The 15,232-nt window shown below is 43.9% G+C and overlaps 1 protein-coding gene across 2 annotated transcripts in view; it reads left to right on the plus strand.

Moving 5' to 3' along the window:
* The window catches only part of KHDRBS3 (KH RNA binding domain containing, signal transduction associated 3), a 154,230-nt gene that overhangs the window by 29,455 nt on the left and 109,543 nt on the right, over positions 1-15,232 (plus strand). The gene's annotated exons all lie outside the window — the stretch shown is intronic.

Here is a 15,232-nt window from a genome sequence, read left to right on the forward strand (position 1 = left end):
GAGGGAGCCCCCTTGTGGAATATAGTGAAGCCGTTACCATGGCAATTCCCCTGCTGTGCAATAGAAGCTACTTTAAGGCAGTACAGTAGAAGCAATTTTAAGGTACAACAGGCTGTATCTTAACAGAACACACACACCCCGGGATGTCTTAGGGGTTAGGGGTGTCTTACCCCACAGTATTTGTTTCCAGAGAGTACTGTATTTTTTGGAGTATAAGATGAACCTTTTTGCCTCAAAAAAGAGGCTGAAAATCTGGGTGTGTCTTATACATCGAATACAGCATTTTTTGCCTCCCAAAGCCCCGCCCCTTCACCAAAATGGCCATGCATACTGTTATGGAGGCTTTCAGAGAGCTTGTGTGGGCTGGGGAGGGCAGAAATGAGCAAAAAATGGGCCTCTTCAAAACCTTGGTGCGTCTTGTACTCCGAAAAATACGGTAAGTCATCTGTATGTTAGAGGATGTTAGTGGAGTTCCTGCATGTTCAATTCAAGAGTGAACACAGGATTTTGAAGGTTAGTTTAGTCACGGAGATCACCGGACCTAGAGACACCTCAACCGTCATAAACATGAACCAGTTCCCAAGCATCTGAATTTTGATCATGTGACCATGGGGATGCTTCAACATTTACGTGAAAAACAGTCATAAGTTACTTTTTGCAGTGATGTCGTAACTTTGAACAGTCACTAAATGAACTTTTTGTAAGTCAAGGACTACCTGCCTTTGTAGACCTGTTGAGCCAGAGAGTGAATCTATTAGACTTGTTCAAATTACATTTATTAACATTTAGGCAGGCTGGACATTTAATGTATAGTTGTTCTGTACACCTTTTTATTTTTTAAACAGGGCTGTTAATTTCTTGTTCCTGTCTCGTTGGTAGTTTTTGTTATCCTTTGTTCTTGTTTTGTTTTCAATTTGCATTTTGTGTTTTATCTTTTGGCATCAAGAAAGCGTTTCATAAAATAATTACCTGCATATTGCAAAGTTAGCATACAGCACGTCCCACGTCAACCGTCTTTATAACGAGTAATTGATACAAACAGATTGGTCAATCCAACAGCTGTTTCACAATTGAAAATATCGTAGGCAAGAATAATAATGGGTGGGACTTGTCATTCAAAATATGTCAATAGTTGTTTTTGTTGGAAATAAGGGGGGATGGAACTGCCCAAGGCCTGATTCTGCCGACTAACATACACCGGTCTGGGCAAAATTCTTTGAACACTGGTGGAGAGTGTTTAGAATGCAATATTGCAAGCCAACTGCCCACTGTCTACAGTTCAATCCTCAAGGCTCACTTTGATCCTTCCGAGGTCGCTAAAATGAAGACCCAGATTGCTTGTGGGGGGGAATATGCTGACCTCTATAAAACACTTAGGGCTGTAAAGCACCTATGAAGCGGTATACAGGTAATCCTCGACTTACAACAGCTCATTTAGTGGCTGTTCAAAGTTACAACGGTACTGAAAAAGAGCAATTTACAGCCATTTTTGACAGTTACAACCTGTGCAGCATCCACATGATTATGTGATCAAGATTCGGGCGCTTGGCAACTGATTCATATTTACGGCTTGCTGTGTCCCAAGATCACATGATCCCTTTTTGCGATCTTCCGACAAGCAAAGTCAATAGGGAAGCCAGATTCCCTTAACAACCATGTCACTAATTTGACAGTTGCAGTGATTCATTTAACAACTACGCCACGAAAGGCCGTGAAACGGGGCAAAATTCACGTAAGAAAATTCTTAGCCACAGATATTTTGGGGTCAGTTGTGGTCGTAAGACGAAGACCGCTTGCATAGATTTCAGGAGGTCCTTCTTTGTCTCTTGCTCTTCCCCAAAGTTGCATGTCACTCTACAAGGGACCCCCGGGGGGCAGTTATTTGGCAAACAGTAAGGATGGGAAATTGCAAATTTCGGTGTGGGTTCTTTCTGCAGGGTGACCAGTCTGTTCCTTATCTTCTGTTGGTGACACTTCAGGCTGGGAAAGTTTTCATCGTCCATTGTACCTGTATGGATGATTGCCAGTAAGAGCTGATATCACTAATAATACTTTTCCATGGTGTCACCGGAGACTGTTATTGTCACTTTTGAATGTACATAATCGGCATACATTAAAATGAAATTTCATTGTACAAGCTCTCAAAGGGTCTCCACCTCTACTAATAGACACTTGTTGTTAGTTGCAAAGTCATGTCCGACCCATTTTGACCCCATGGACAATGTTCCTCCAGGCCTTCCTGTCCTCTACCATCCTCTGGAGTCCATTTAAGCTCATGTTGACTGCTTCGGTGATTCCATCCAGCCAACTCATTCTCTGTCGTCCCCTTCTTCTTTTGCCCTCAATCTTTCCCAGCATTAGGCTCTTCTCCAGTGAGCCCTTCCTTCTCATTAGGTGGCCAAAGTATTTGAGTTTCCTCTTCTGGATCTGGCCGCCTAAACAGCAGTCAGGGTTGATCTCCTCTAGGACAAACCGGTTGGGTGGCCTTGCAGTCCATGGGACTCACAGGAGTCTTCTCCACCACCAGAGTTCAAAGGCCTCCATTCTTTGGCGTTCAGCCTTCCTTAGGGACCAACTTTCACAGCCATATATTGCAACTGGGAAAACCGTAGCCTTGACTATACAAATATACACTACGTAAACATAAGTAAATAAATGCAAAACCTATGCATATACTCGCATATATGTCAACAGAAACAACAGAGTCTAATTCGGATGTATACATGTACATGGCAAGAATAACGAATCTTGTGCGTTTTGCAGACGGATGGCATAGCTATTATAAAATCTGGTAGTTCTGCTGGAAATACTTTGAAATCTCCTCCCAAAGGGGAGCAATCGAAACAAACTGGCAATGCTTTGAGCTCTAAGCACATAGCACTTATAAGCAGTATTCTGAATGACAGGAAGCGAGCTTCTTATAATCATCTCGGCTGTCCTCACCACTCTCTGTATGGACTTTTTATCTGAGGCACCAAACCAAACACGGATGCAGTCTAAACAAATCTTATCCCAAAATGCAGGGCCCCAGTCTGGATGCCTTTGGTTCATACTCCCCTTTGTGCGCTGGGAATCTCCCAAACATCCCTATGCACCATGCTTACAGCTTGTTCAGGTAGCAATACCGGTAGTCCTCGACTTACGATGGTTCATTTAATGACAAAGTGATATCCGCCGTGAAAAAAAAAGACAACTGCTTTTCACACTTCTGGCCATTGCATCATCCCGTGGTTATGTGATCAAAATTCAAACACTTGGCAACTGACTCATATTTATGACGGTTGCAGTTCCCCATGGTCATGTGATCCCTTTCTTTTCCAGTGGAATCGAGGGAGGGGTTACACATGGTTTTGTCACAGCCTGATTGGTCCATAGACTGAGGGAAACTTCTTTAATACTCCTCCTTTCCCATTGGCTCCTCTGTCTTTTGGTCCAAGCACTGCTTTGGCTCTTAGGTAGGAAATCATTAAAATTTCAATATTTTGACTGTGTAATTCGATTGATTGGATATTTTCTAAATTCTAAATTATCTCAGCTGTGGCCCAAGGGACAGTCCTTTCTCCCTCCCGCGGATTGGGAGAGCCCCGTGGGGCACTTCCCTCCCTCTCCGCGGGCCAAGAACCCTGCTCAGATCCCCGGGCCAGCGGGGGTGACGGGCTTCGAAGCGCAGCCCTGGGAGCCTCCCGAGCCCAATTTGAACAGGTTTAAAGTGAGGCAAGCCAACAGGGAAAACCAGCTTCACTTAACAACCATATCACTAACTGAACAGCTGCAGCGATGGACAATTGTGGCAAGAGAAGTCATACAGTGGGATAAAATTCACTTAACAAATGCCTCTTTTAGCTACAGAAACATTAGGCTCAATTAATTAGACTCAATTAATACCACTTTATAATGTCTTGGTAAGGCCACACTGGGAATACTGCATCCAGTTTTGGTCGCCACGATGTAAAAAAAAGATGTGGAGACTAGAAAGAATGCAGAGAAGAGCAACCAAAACAGTCATAAGTTACTTTTTACAGTGACATTGTAACATTGAACAGTCACTAAATGAACTTGTTGTAAGTCAAGGACTACCTGCCTTCGTAGACCTGTTGAGCAAGAGGGTGAATGTATTAGACTTGTTCAATTTATATTTATTAACATTTAGGCAGGCTGGACATTTAATATATAGTTCTTCTGTACACCTTTTTATTTTTTAAACAGGGATGTTAATTTCTTGTTCCTGTCTCGGTAGTTTTTGTAATCCTTTGTTCTTGTTTTTTCAATTTGAGTTTTGGGTTTTATCTTATCTTGGCATCAAAAAATATTTCATAAAGTAATTACCTGCATATTGCAAAGCTAGCATACATCACGTCCCACGTCAACCGTCTTTATAACGAGTAATTGATACAAACAGATTGGTCAATCCAACAGCTGTTTCACAATTGAAAAGATTGTAGGCAAGAATAATAATGGGTGGGACTTGTCATTCAAAATATGTCAATAGTTGTTTTTGTTGGAAATAGTGGGGAGGGGAACTGCCCAAGGCCTGATTCTGCCGACTATCATACACCGGTCTGGGCAAAATGCTTTGAACACTGGTGGAGAGTGTTTAGAATGCAATATTGCAAGCCAACTCTGCCCACTGTCTACAGTTCGATCCTCAAGGCTCACTTTGATCCTTCCGAGGTAAAATGAAGACCCAGATTGTTGGGGGGGGGTATGCTGATCTCTACAAAACACTTAGAGAGGACTGTAAAGCACCTATGAAGTGGTATACAGGTAATCCTTGACTTACAGCAGCTCATTTAGTGGCTGTTCAAAGTTACAACGGTACTGAAAAAGAGCTACTTACTCTTTTTTTAATATAAGAAAGCCCCCATATTAGCAAAGAACCCACCTCACCACCCTCCCCCCCCCAAAAAAAGACAAAAGGTTTCCCTGAAATAAAACGGCTCAAGTGGCTGGCCCCTGTGAATGGGTAGTTTCCATTCACCGAGACAAACTATTTCAGCTGCAACCTCCAAAGAAGGCTGGCATTGATTAGATTAAAAACCAGAATGAACAAAGTCACCTAAAATCTACATCCCCCACCCCCAACCAGCTCCAAGGACAGGGCACAACTTGCCAGGCAACAACAATTAGAATATTAAAAGGGCACACTCAAGCACAGGTCAAAGTACAGGTACTCCCCGACGTACAGCCACAATTGAGCCCAGAATTTCTGTTGTTAAGTGAGATATTTGTTAAATGAGTTTTCCCCCTTTTGCAACCTTTCATGCCGCAGTTGTTAAGTGAATCATTGCAGTTCATAAGTTAGTGCCCTGGTTACTAAGTGAATCTTGGCTTCCCCATTGACTTTGCTTGTCAGAAGGTTGCAAAAGGGGATCACATGACTTTGGGACCCTGCAGAGGTCATAAAAATGAGGCAGCTGCCAAGCATCTCTATTTTGATTGCTTGACCATGGGGATGCTACAGTAGTCGTAAGTGTGAAAAATGGTCATAAGTCACTTTTTCGGTGACTTTAAAAGGTCACTGTTGGAAGTCAAGGACTTACCTGTACATTTTACAAGGAACTTGGGTAGCTAAAACCACATAAAAACCCATCCACTCACCAGACTGTTTCGTTAGCTGTCCCAGAACCGATTGCTGAATGTCATTTCGCTTCTGAACTCAATTAAAAGGGACGTCCTTCCTAGCAGCTGCCTTTGTTCCTCCCCATTTGCTCCTTTTTATGTCCATTTTCTCAACTGGAAAAGCGAACCTGACTGGAAAAAGTCTTTCTAAAAAGTGTGCAGTTGCTAGATTCAGTATTAATACAATAAAATACAATACAATAGCAGAGTTGGAAGGGACCTTAGAGGTCTTCTAAACCCCTCCTAGGCAGGAAACCCTATACTGTTTCAGACCAATGGCTATCCAACATCTTCTTAAAAATCTTCCAGTGTTGGGCCTTTCACAACTTCTGGAGGCAAGTTGTTCCACTGGTTAATTGTTCTTACTGTCAGGAAATTTCTCCTCAGTTCTAAGTTGAAATTAAAGTCACTTGTTGAAATCATACTAAAATTCTTCATAATAAGATAACACTGGAGGTCTTGCCTTTTATTGTGGAATAAATTAGATGGAAATAAAAAAGGTAAAAGTTCCCCTTGCACACATATGCTAGTCAATTTCATCTCTAGGGACGGTGCTCACCTCCTTTTCAAAACCGAAGAGCCAGCGCTCTCCGAAGATGTCTCCATGGTCATGTGGCCGGCATGACTCAACACTGAAGGAACACGGAACGCTGTTATCTTCCCACCAAAGATGGCCCCTATTTTTCTACTTGCATTTTTTACGTGCTTTCGAACTGCTAGGTTGGCAGAAGCTGGGACAAGGAACGGGAGCTCACAACATTACATGGTGCTAGGGATTCGAACTGCCGAACTGCCGGCCTTTCTGATCGACAAGCTCAGTGTCTTAGCTACTGAGCCACCGTGTCCTTCATAAAGATGGAGATAGTAGCAGTCTTTACAACAGCCTGCCCGCCATTCTTCGTTTTTAAAACAGCTTCAAGAATTGATGTTTAGATGCATCTCAAAGGAAACAGGTTATTTTTAAAAATGTGCATTTTCCCTTCCTTTGACTTTCAGGGTTTGGTTTTTGTTTCTTTTGTCTTTGAAAAGTGAGGTTATGTTTCAGCTCCAGGAATGCTGTCAGGCTAGTTAAGGCAGAATGGGGACAGCGAATTAGTCTTCCAACACACAAGGTTAAATGTACATTTCCTTGAACAGTTACGGGTACATTAGGGGTTTCTGGATGAAGGAGGCAGGAGAAAAATGCAGTCAGGAAAACAGAGAAAGGAGGAAAGAGATGTTTCACTGGAGCAGTGGAAGTTGAAAGTTACAAGTTGGCAACTTTAAGACTTGTGGATTTCACCTCCCAGAATTCTCCAGCCAGCTATGCTGGAGACCCCTGGTGTAAAATGAGTTGGGAAGGAAAAAAATGTCAAGCATAGTATGTCAATTGGAATCCTTGAGCCACAATTGAGCCCAAAATTTCTGTTGCTAAGTGAAAACATCTGTTACGTGAATTTTACGACCTTCCTTGCCACAGTTGTTAAGGTACTAACACCGTTGTTAAATGAATCACCATGGGGATGTTGCAATGGTTGTAAGTTTGAAAAAATGGTCGTGTCACTTTTTCTCAATGATGTTGTAACTTCCAACGGTCACCAAATGAACTGTTGTAAGTCGAGGACTATCTGTACTAGGTTTTACAATTGCAATCATAAGTCGACTAACCTGAGCCACGGTGACGCGGTGGTTAGAGTCTACTTCTGCTGCTGCCTGCCGGCTGCCTGCAGTTTGGCAGATCGAATCTCACCAGGCTCCAGGTCGACTCAGCCTTCCATCCTTCCGAGGTGGGTACAATGAGGACCCGGATTGTTGGGGGCTAGAGGCTGACTCTGTAAACCGCTTAGAGAGGGTTGCAAAGCACCGTGAAGCAGTATAGAAGTGCTATTGCTAGGTTGGAAGAAATGTCCACCTGGGTTCAGCTCCAAGTGGGGAAAAAGACACTGGAAACATGGAGGCTGCTTAGAAAGATGGTTTGTAATGGTGGTCAGGACCACATGGTTTGAGCTCCTGAACAGGAAAGGGGGATCACATGCTTCCAGATGTTGAGTGAAGAAGAAGAAAAAGAAGGCTGAAGGAAACTATATAATATAATATATTGCCATTATTGGACGCCGCCCCATATGTTCAAGGAATCACATGTTCTCCATAGTGGGGGAAGGAGTATCCAGACTGGGTTGACTTCATCCACTCAATGATTGGACTGAGCCTGTTGAGACCTTTAAACCACGACCCTATTGCCAAGCAGACCCCCAGCTTAGACTCAGTCCATCAGTCTGGATGGTTGGTCATTAGTTTCTGCAGAGGAGGGCCCTGAGGATTTATCTCAAGAGAACATTGTCGACCAGAAAGACAGAAGCATTGTTTGCTTCTTTCCAGCCGGGATCCCTGAGGAATAAGGTGACATCTACTACCATAGGCAGGTGATTAAGAGTCTGTATTGCTACTGCCTACCAAGCACAGGAGGTTCAGGTACCGGGGTCTATCACAGCACATGCCACGAGAAGTGCGGCTACATCAGCGGCCTGGGCTACGCAAGCTTCTTTGACTGAGATTTGTAGGGCTGCTACATGGGCATCTCAGTCACCCTTCATGAAGAACCATAAATTAGACTGTTTTGCTTCGGCAGAAGCAGCCTTTGGACAATCAGCATCCAGCCCCACCCTGGAATTATCATGGTTCCTTGAATGCCTTATTGCTATTACTATTTGCCGTATTTTTGTGTGTAATAATAGAAGGTATTTCACTGCAATAGTCATCCGGAGAAGATGACCCATCGAGTCTGATAGAGTCCCTCCTCAAAGCTGGGGGTCTGCCTGGCAATAGAGGCGTGGTTTAAAGGTATCATCAGGCTCAGTCCAATCATTGAGTGGATGAAGTCAGCCCAGTCTGGATACTCCTCCCCCACTATGAGAATAGGCGTATCGGGTAAGAACCAACGCCCTATTCCTCAAAATAACTTGTAATAGAAATTTCTTTGGGAGATAAATCCTTGGATCCCACCATATTAGACTACTGGCTATTCATCAAGATGCCTGTCCCCCCCCCCCCCCCCAAGGAAGATCCTACATTTAATATGGAGATTCAAATGCTTGATTTTTTTTTTTTGCATGATGACTATTAGCTGGATCTGTTCTGTTCTGTTCTGGATTTAAGATCAAAAAGAGCCACAGTTGCCCTGGTAAATATTGTTGGCAGGTCAGATAAATTAGTTGTGCTAGATCCCTCAACATAATTCAGGACTGCAACAGTACTATTCGTTTGGTACTGATGGAAGAAATGTCCTTCTGGGTTCAGTTCCAAGTGGGGAAAAAGACACTGGAAACATGGAGGCTGCTTGGAAAGATGGTTTAATGGTGGATTGCATGGCTTGAGTTCCTGAACAGAAAAGGGGGATCACACAGTGGTGAAATGCAATTTTTTTTAACTACTGGTTCCGTGGGCGTGGCTTGGTGGGCGTGGCAGGGGGAGGATATTGCAAATATCCCAGCATGTTGAAGTCCACAAGTCTTAAAGTTCCCAAGTTTGGACACCCCTGCCTTAATCGGATCAGTTGAGCAGCTCTATTCACAAAACAGCTGATTTGCAGGTGCTGCTCAGGCCTCTGCCTCCAGCAAACACAGGTCGCTTTTGCAGCCAATTGCAGCTGCAAAAGAAGCCAGAGGCCAAGCAACACAACCCAAATGCCTCATGCCCTCCTTACTTAATGGTGACAGTCACAGCAGGCAATTCCGTCCACGGACCAGGAAAGGAAGGCATGGAAATCAATACACCTGGGGACATCGGAAGAAGCCCTGCGAGGAGACGCCGCTGCTGATGTGGTTTTTGGTTTGCAAAAACACCTCGTTCCAAGCTTTCACATTATCCAGGATTGCAGCATTGAGGGATCGGAATGGGGCATTTTTGCAAACAGCTTGAAAATCAGGAAAGGGGGGGGGGGCTTTGTCTCTTATCCTGTTCTGAGTGTGTGCTGCCTTTCAGAACGGGGTGAGAGGCAGGAATATCCCCCTCCACATTTTCAAGCCATTTGCAAAAACGCCCCATTTCGAGCGTGTGTGTGTGTGTGTGTGTGTGCTGTCAGGAAGAGCCCCCTTCCTCCTGCGAGTTAAGAGCAGGGCCGGCGAAGGCCAGGATGCAAGGAGAACTTAGGTCATTGTGGCCGCAGGCCACAAAAGCGATGGGACGGAGACGGTGGGTCTGTTGGGCTTGCTGCCTCCTGCACCTGAAAAATAATAACTCCCCGAAAATTAAGGCCAAGCCCTTATTTGGAAGGTCAAAAGAAAATAGGACCCTGTCTTATTTTCAGGGAAACACTGTAATGTCTCCTAAAATATTTCATTTTCTAGTAAAGGGGTAGATTTTAACTTCCTACATCTATATAAGTGCTTTTTACTATTGCTGACCTGTAATTTCAATTAGAAACATGGCTCTTTTTCTAACTTCATGCCCATGCCTCCATTTTTAGACAGGGCAAATCCTCCTGAAGAGGGAGCTTTTCTTCAGTTTTTGTTGTTGGTCAGTGATGAGGATCGAAATTCAGCTGCGGTAAGCTGTGAAATTCACAATACAATGATAAAAAACAGTAACGTTGAATTTAAAGGCAAAAACAAATCTTCCTGAGGCTGTGATAGCTGTATCCTCGTTAATGTTCTTTCAAATCGGGTGGCCTTTTGTTCAGATCTGGGGAAGGTTTAAACATCGTACTTTCAATAATTCTAATTGTTACTTTACCCAGTAGAAAAGCCACTGTAATAAACAAAAGTAAATATTGTATTTGGGGCCTGTTCTTTCTACCTTGGTAAGCGAAGGTTTCCGAAATACCAGAACAACAAAAAACGTTTTGTCACGATTAGAAGACAAACGATGTCGTGTTATCACCTAGCTCGGTCCCGATATTGATTCGGTTGAGCTCAAGGTGATTTTTTTTTAGAATTAAAGTAGTACGAAAAATAATAACGCTCAACCTGCTGTTTTATAATTTACCTGCTCATACTTTCTTCACCTTACGAGATTTCTGCTTTGGAGTTCTTCATCTTGCTCCCCCCTGTGGGGCCTATAAATCTTCATGTTGCGTTGATTTGTATAACTGTGTTGCAGAGCTCCTTTGATGGATGATGTCCTTCTGAAGAACAGGGGAAGGTTGACTCTTAATGGCTTCCCTTGCCAGACGCACATGTCAAAACACATGCAAAAGTCCCTTGTTTTCCGGAGCAGCAAGTTGACCAACTCTCAGGGGTGTGTGTGTGTGTCCTTGGTGCTTCCTTATTTTCTTGCAGAGTTTCATTACCCAAACTAGGGAACGCCGTCAGTGCTAGCCATTCCACTGATGATGTTACCTAGTTTGGGTAATGAAATGTCTGTGAGGAAAACTAACAAGCTCAGACAGCACCAAGGATTCCTCGTGTCAACCTTGAGCTACAAATATTCTCCTTTATGCACCAAGTTTCAATACAACCAGGAACACTGGAATTGGTCCAGGTTTGCTGTTGTGGTGTTATGCTCAGATATCCTTTAGAGCTCTTTCCAGATGTTATCGTTTGGAGACATTTGGTGAGGAGGCTTTATTTAGAGTAAGCTGCTCCTTCGCATTCATCGGGAACAGAAGCTAGTAAGTATCTTCAGACAGGGTGGTCTGTAGCACTGTAGGAAGTTAGCACCCACCCCTCTCCTAGAGAAACGAAATATTTTAGGGAATATTAGAAGGGCAGGATATTTCCCCTAAAAGAGAGGAAGAAACTCAGCCCCACCCCCATCTTTGTCAATGGGCCATTAAGGCCTGGGTCAGTCTATTCTACACAACAATCTACCTCCTTCAAGCAGAACCATAGTAGGAATTGCCTAAATCCCTTTCGTTACATCATCACCCAGCAAGAGTCAACCAAACCTGGGACTCAAAAGCAGCCTACAAAATTACCCCTGCGTGTCCCTATGGGGCGGGGCCTGACAACCAATCAGAATACAAGCTCAAATTCAAAGCCCAACAGAAGGTATAAATCTATCTCTATCTCTCACCCATGTGCCGTTTTGCCTTCGATATCAAACCATGTGGTCCTGGCCACCACCATTAAACCATCTTTCCAAGCAGCCTCCATGTTTCCAGTATCTTTTTCCCCACTTGGAACTGAACCCAGATGGACATTTCATCCAACAGCCCTTAGACTTATATACCGCTTCACAGTGCTTTTATGGCCCTCTCTAAGTGGTTTACAGAGTCAGCCTATTGCCCCCAACAATCTGGGTCCTCATTTTACCTACTTCGGAAGGATGGAAGGCTGAGTCAACTTTGAGCCCTGGTGAGACCCGAACTGCCAAATTGCACAGTCAGCTGGCAGTCAGCAGAAGTAGCCTGCAGTAATGTAACCACTACTCCACCACAGCTCTTCCATGTCACCAGGATCCTAATTCTGGATCAAGCCTTGATGGGTAAAGTCTGTCATGAAATAATAATAAATAAATGGAATTTCTAGGCTGTCTGCAATGTGATGACACCAGGAGATGGGTGTAAAACTGAACCTCAGAGAAAGGATTTTTTTAAAAATAGTTGTTGGCTAAACAAGATCTGAACTAGTCTAACTTCTGATCTTGCTAAGAAGAAGAGCAGCTTTGAACAGCATTGTTGATCCAGGTCCTCATCAGTACGTAGGCTTGACTTCCAAAAGACAAAGCATTCCTTTCAATAACAAGTATCACACTTTGAACTTGAAAATGTGGAGCACTGAATATCACAATAGACTATTGTAAGAAGAGTTGGTGTAGGACATTTTTGGTGTGCGGTACTTCTTTCTAGTTGCTCCTTTTGTGAACTTGGCCGTAGGTACAATATTGTCTTAACAAAAAAGTAAGATTGCAGAGAAAAGTGAATCGAGAGAGATTGAGCAGTGATTTGGTGGGAAATGACACATTAACACTAGGGAAAGAAAGGTCATGCTTTATTCTTTAGATGAACTAAAACATACTAGTGAGAGAAAAGATTTCTTAGAATGAAAAGCTAAATCTGCAAAACAAAACAAATATTTCTCAGGCAGAATAGGCTTTAGTGCAGTGGTTCTCAACCTGTGGGTCGGGACCCCTTTGGGGGTCGAACGACCCTTTCAAGACCATCGGAAAAGACACATTTTTGATGGTCTTAGGAACCAAGACACCAATTTTATGGTTGGGGGGTCACCACAACATGAGGAACTGTATTACAGGGTCGCGGCATTGGGAAGGTTGAGAACCACTGCTTTAGTGGGTAAGGCATGCTGGCAAAGATACAATAGCAATAGCACCTAGACTTATATACCACTTCATAATGCTTTTACAGCCCTCTCTAAGACGTTTACAGAGTCAGCCTCTTGCCCCCAACAATCTGGACCCTCATTTTACCCACCTTGGAAGGGTGGAAGTCTGAGTCAACCTTGAGCCTGGTGAGATTCGATCTGGCAAACTGCTGGCAGCCGGCAGGCAGCAGAAGTACGCTGCAGTACTGCACTCTAACCACTGCACCAAGGCAGCAAGGTAGAAGTTGAGATGTTCTTGACTTACAATCATTTGTTAGCTATTTACAGTTTCAATTACAATGGTACTGAGAAAGTGACAAATAGGATTTCCATGGCGCCTGTTGCTTGTATATTGCAGGGGTGTCCAAACTTGGGAACTTTAAGACTTGTGGACTTCAACTCCCAGAATTTCCAAGCCATCAGAGCTGGCTGGGGAATTCTGGGACTTGAAGTCCACAAGTCTTAAAGTTCCCAAGTTTGGACACCCCTGGTATATTGGGTTTTTACTTTTGTAAGCTGCCCAGAGTCACTGAGGGTGAGGGGATAGCCATATAAATTTTCTTAAATGAACAACCATGGCAAAAGAAAGATAAAATTGTGTGTGACTCACTTAACTGCCTTGCTTAGCGGTGGAAATTGTGACTCATTGTGATCATAAATTGAGGAGTAACTGCACAGGTTTAAAATAAAAAGACCAGCTGCACGCATCAGTAAGCGTTTTCTGGAAAGACCGTGCTGTTTGGTTTGAAATTTGAATTTGGGACTATTTTGTCTTCCCTTGTTCAGACTGTGAAGCTTTGGGCAACACTTCTAGTTCTGTTGGACCACAATTGACATCACCTCCAGCTATCCCAAGTTGGAGGCACCAGTGCAGGAAGGCCATCCTAAAATCTCATTGTGTATGATGTGCACATAAAAATATAGATTCCATTTTTTTGGTCATATTCATGGATGTAGCATCCTGGCACTGGTGGAATACAACCGGTACGCCCCAGTACGGGCGTACTGGTGCCTGCTGGGAACATCAGGTTCCGTTCCGGTACGGTGCTCCGGAGGGACCCGTCCGCCCTCCTTACCTCTATTTGAACCAATCAGTGCTTTCGTGCACGGAGCGTATGGAGCCTGCGCAATGCTCCACCGAGCAGCTGGAGTGTCGTGGGCGGTAACTATGCATGTGCGCGCTGCATTTGTGCTGCGTGAGTGCACGTGATGGCCGCCTGGCCCTGTTGCAGCGTACGGGTTGCAATGGGATCCGGAACCCACCCCTGCATCCTGGGTACATTAACTGGAGCTGAATGCATCTTTCTACTCTCTGCTCATCCTCAGATCTGTCTTTCCCCCTGTAATCATGGGATTGCATTCAAAGGATATGAAATCAGCATTATATGGAGTTGAGCAACTGAACAAGGTTTAGACATCTCTCTCTCTCCCTCTCTCTCTCTCTCTCTCTCTCTCTCTCTCTCCCCCCACCCCCCCCCACTTTATCTAGCTAAGCTGTAAGCTGCTTTCTTTTCAGGTCCTTTGCTTTCATTTTAACAAAGTCTTGCAAGATGTGCTGACAGGCCAAAAGAGCTTTAGAAATAGGAAGTGTGGCTTTCCAAGTGCAGCCACCAGGAGAAAACACTTGTCTATTGCAATCTTTTTCGATAGGTTACTTCTCTTGCCGGTGTTGTTACTGTAAGGGGGGACATTTATGTTGTTAAAGTGAGGCATTTGTTAAGTGAGTTTTGCTCCGTTTTACGACTTTCTTTGCCACATTTGATAAGTGAAATAAATTCGGTTGTTAAATTCGTCACACAGTTGTTAAGTGAGTCTGGCTTCCCCGTTGACTTTGCTTGCCAGAAAGTCTCCAAAAGGGAACATTCCGGGACACTGCAACCGTCATAAGTGTGAGTCACTTGCCAAGCATCTGAATGTAAAGACCGTGGGGGTTGCTACAATGGTCATAAGTGTAAAGAAATGGCCTTAAGTCAATTTTTTTCAGGTAGTCTTTGAGTTATGACCACAATTGAGCCCCACATTTCTGTTGCTAAACATAACGGTTGTGAAGCGGGTTTTGTTCCACTTTACAACCTGCCTTGCCACTATTGTTAAGGGAATCACTGCAGTTGATAAGTTAGTAACCCGGTTGTGAATCTGGCTTCCCCATTGACTTTGCTTGTCAGAAGGTCACCAAAAGTGATGATACGGCAAGAGTCATAAAGATGAACCGGTTGCCAAGCCACCGAATCAGTGGTGAAATCTTATTTTTTTTTACTACCGGTTCTGTGGGCGTGGCTTGGTGGCCATGGCTTGGTGGGGTCACGTGACTGGGGAATCAAAAGACAGAAACTCACTTTAACAATGTCCTGCTGAAGCAGGGTTGGACTAGATGA

Source organism: Natrix helvetica, assembly GCF_964273705.1.
Source record: "Natrix helvetica genome assembly, chromosome: 4".
Classification (NCBI taxonomy): Eukaryota; Metazoa; Chordata; class Lepidosauria; order Squamata; family Natricidae; genus Natrix; species Natrix helvetica.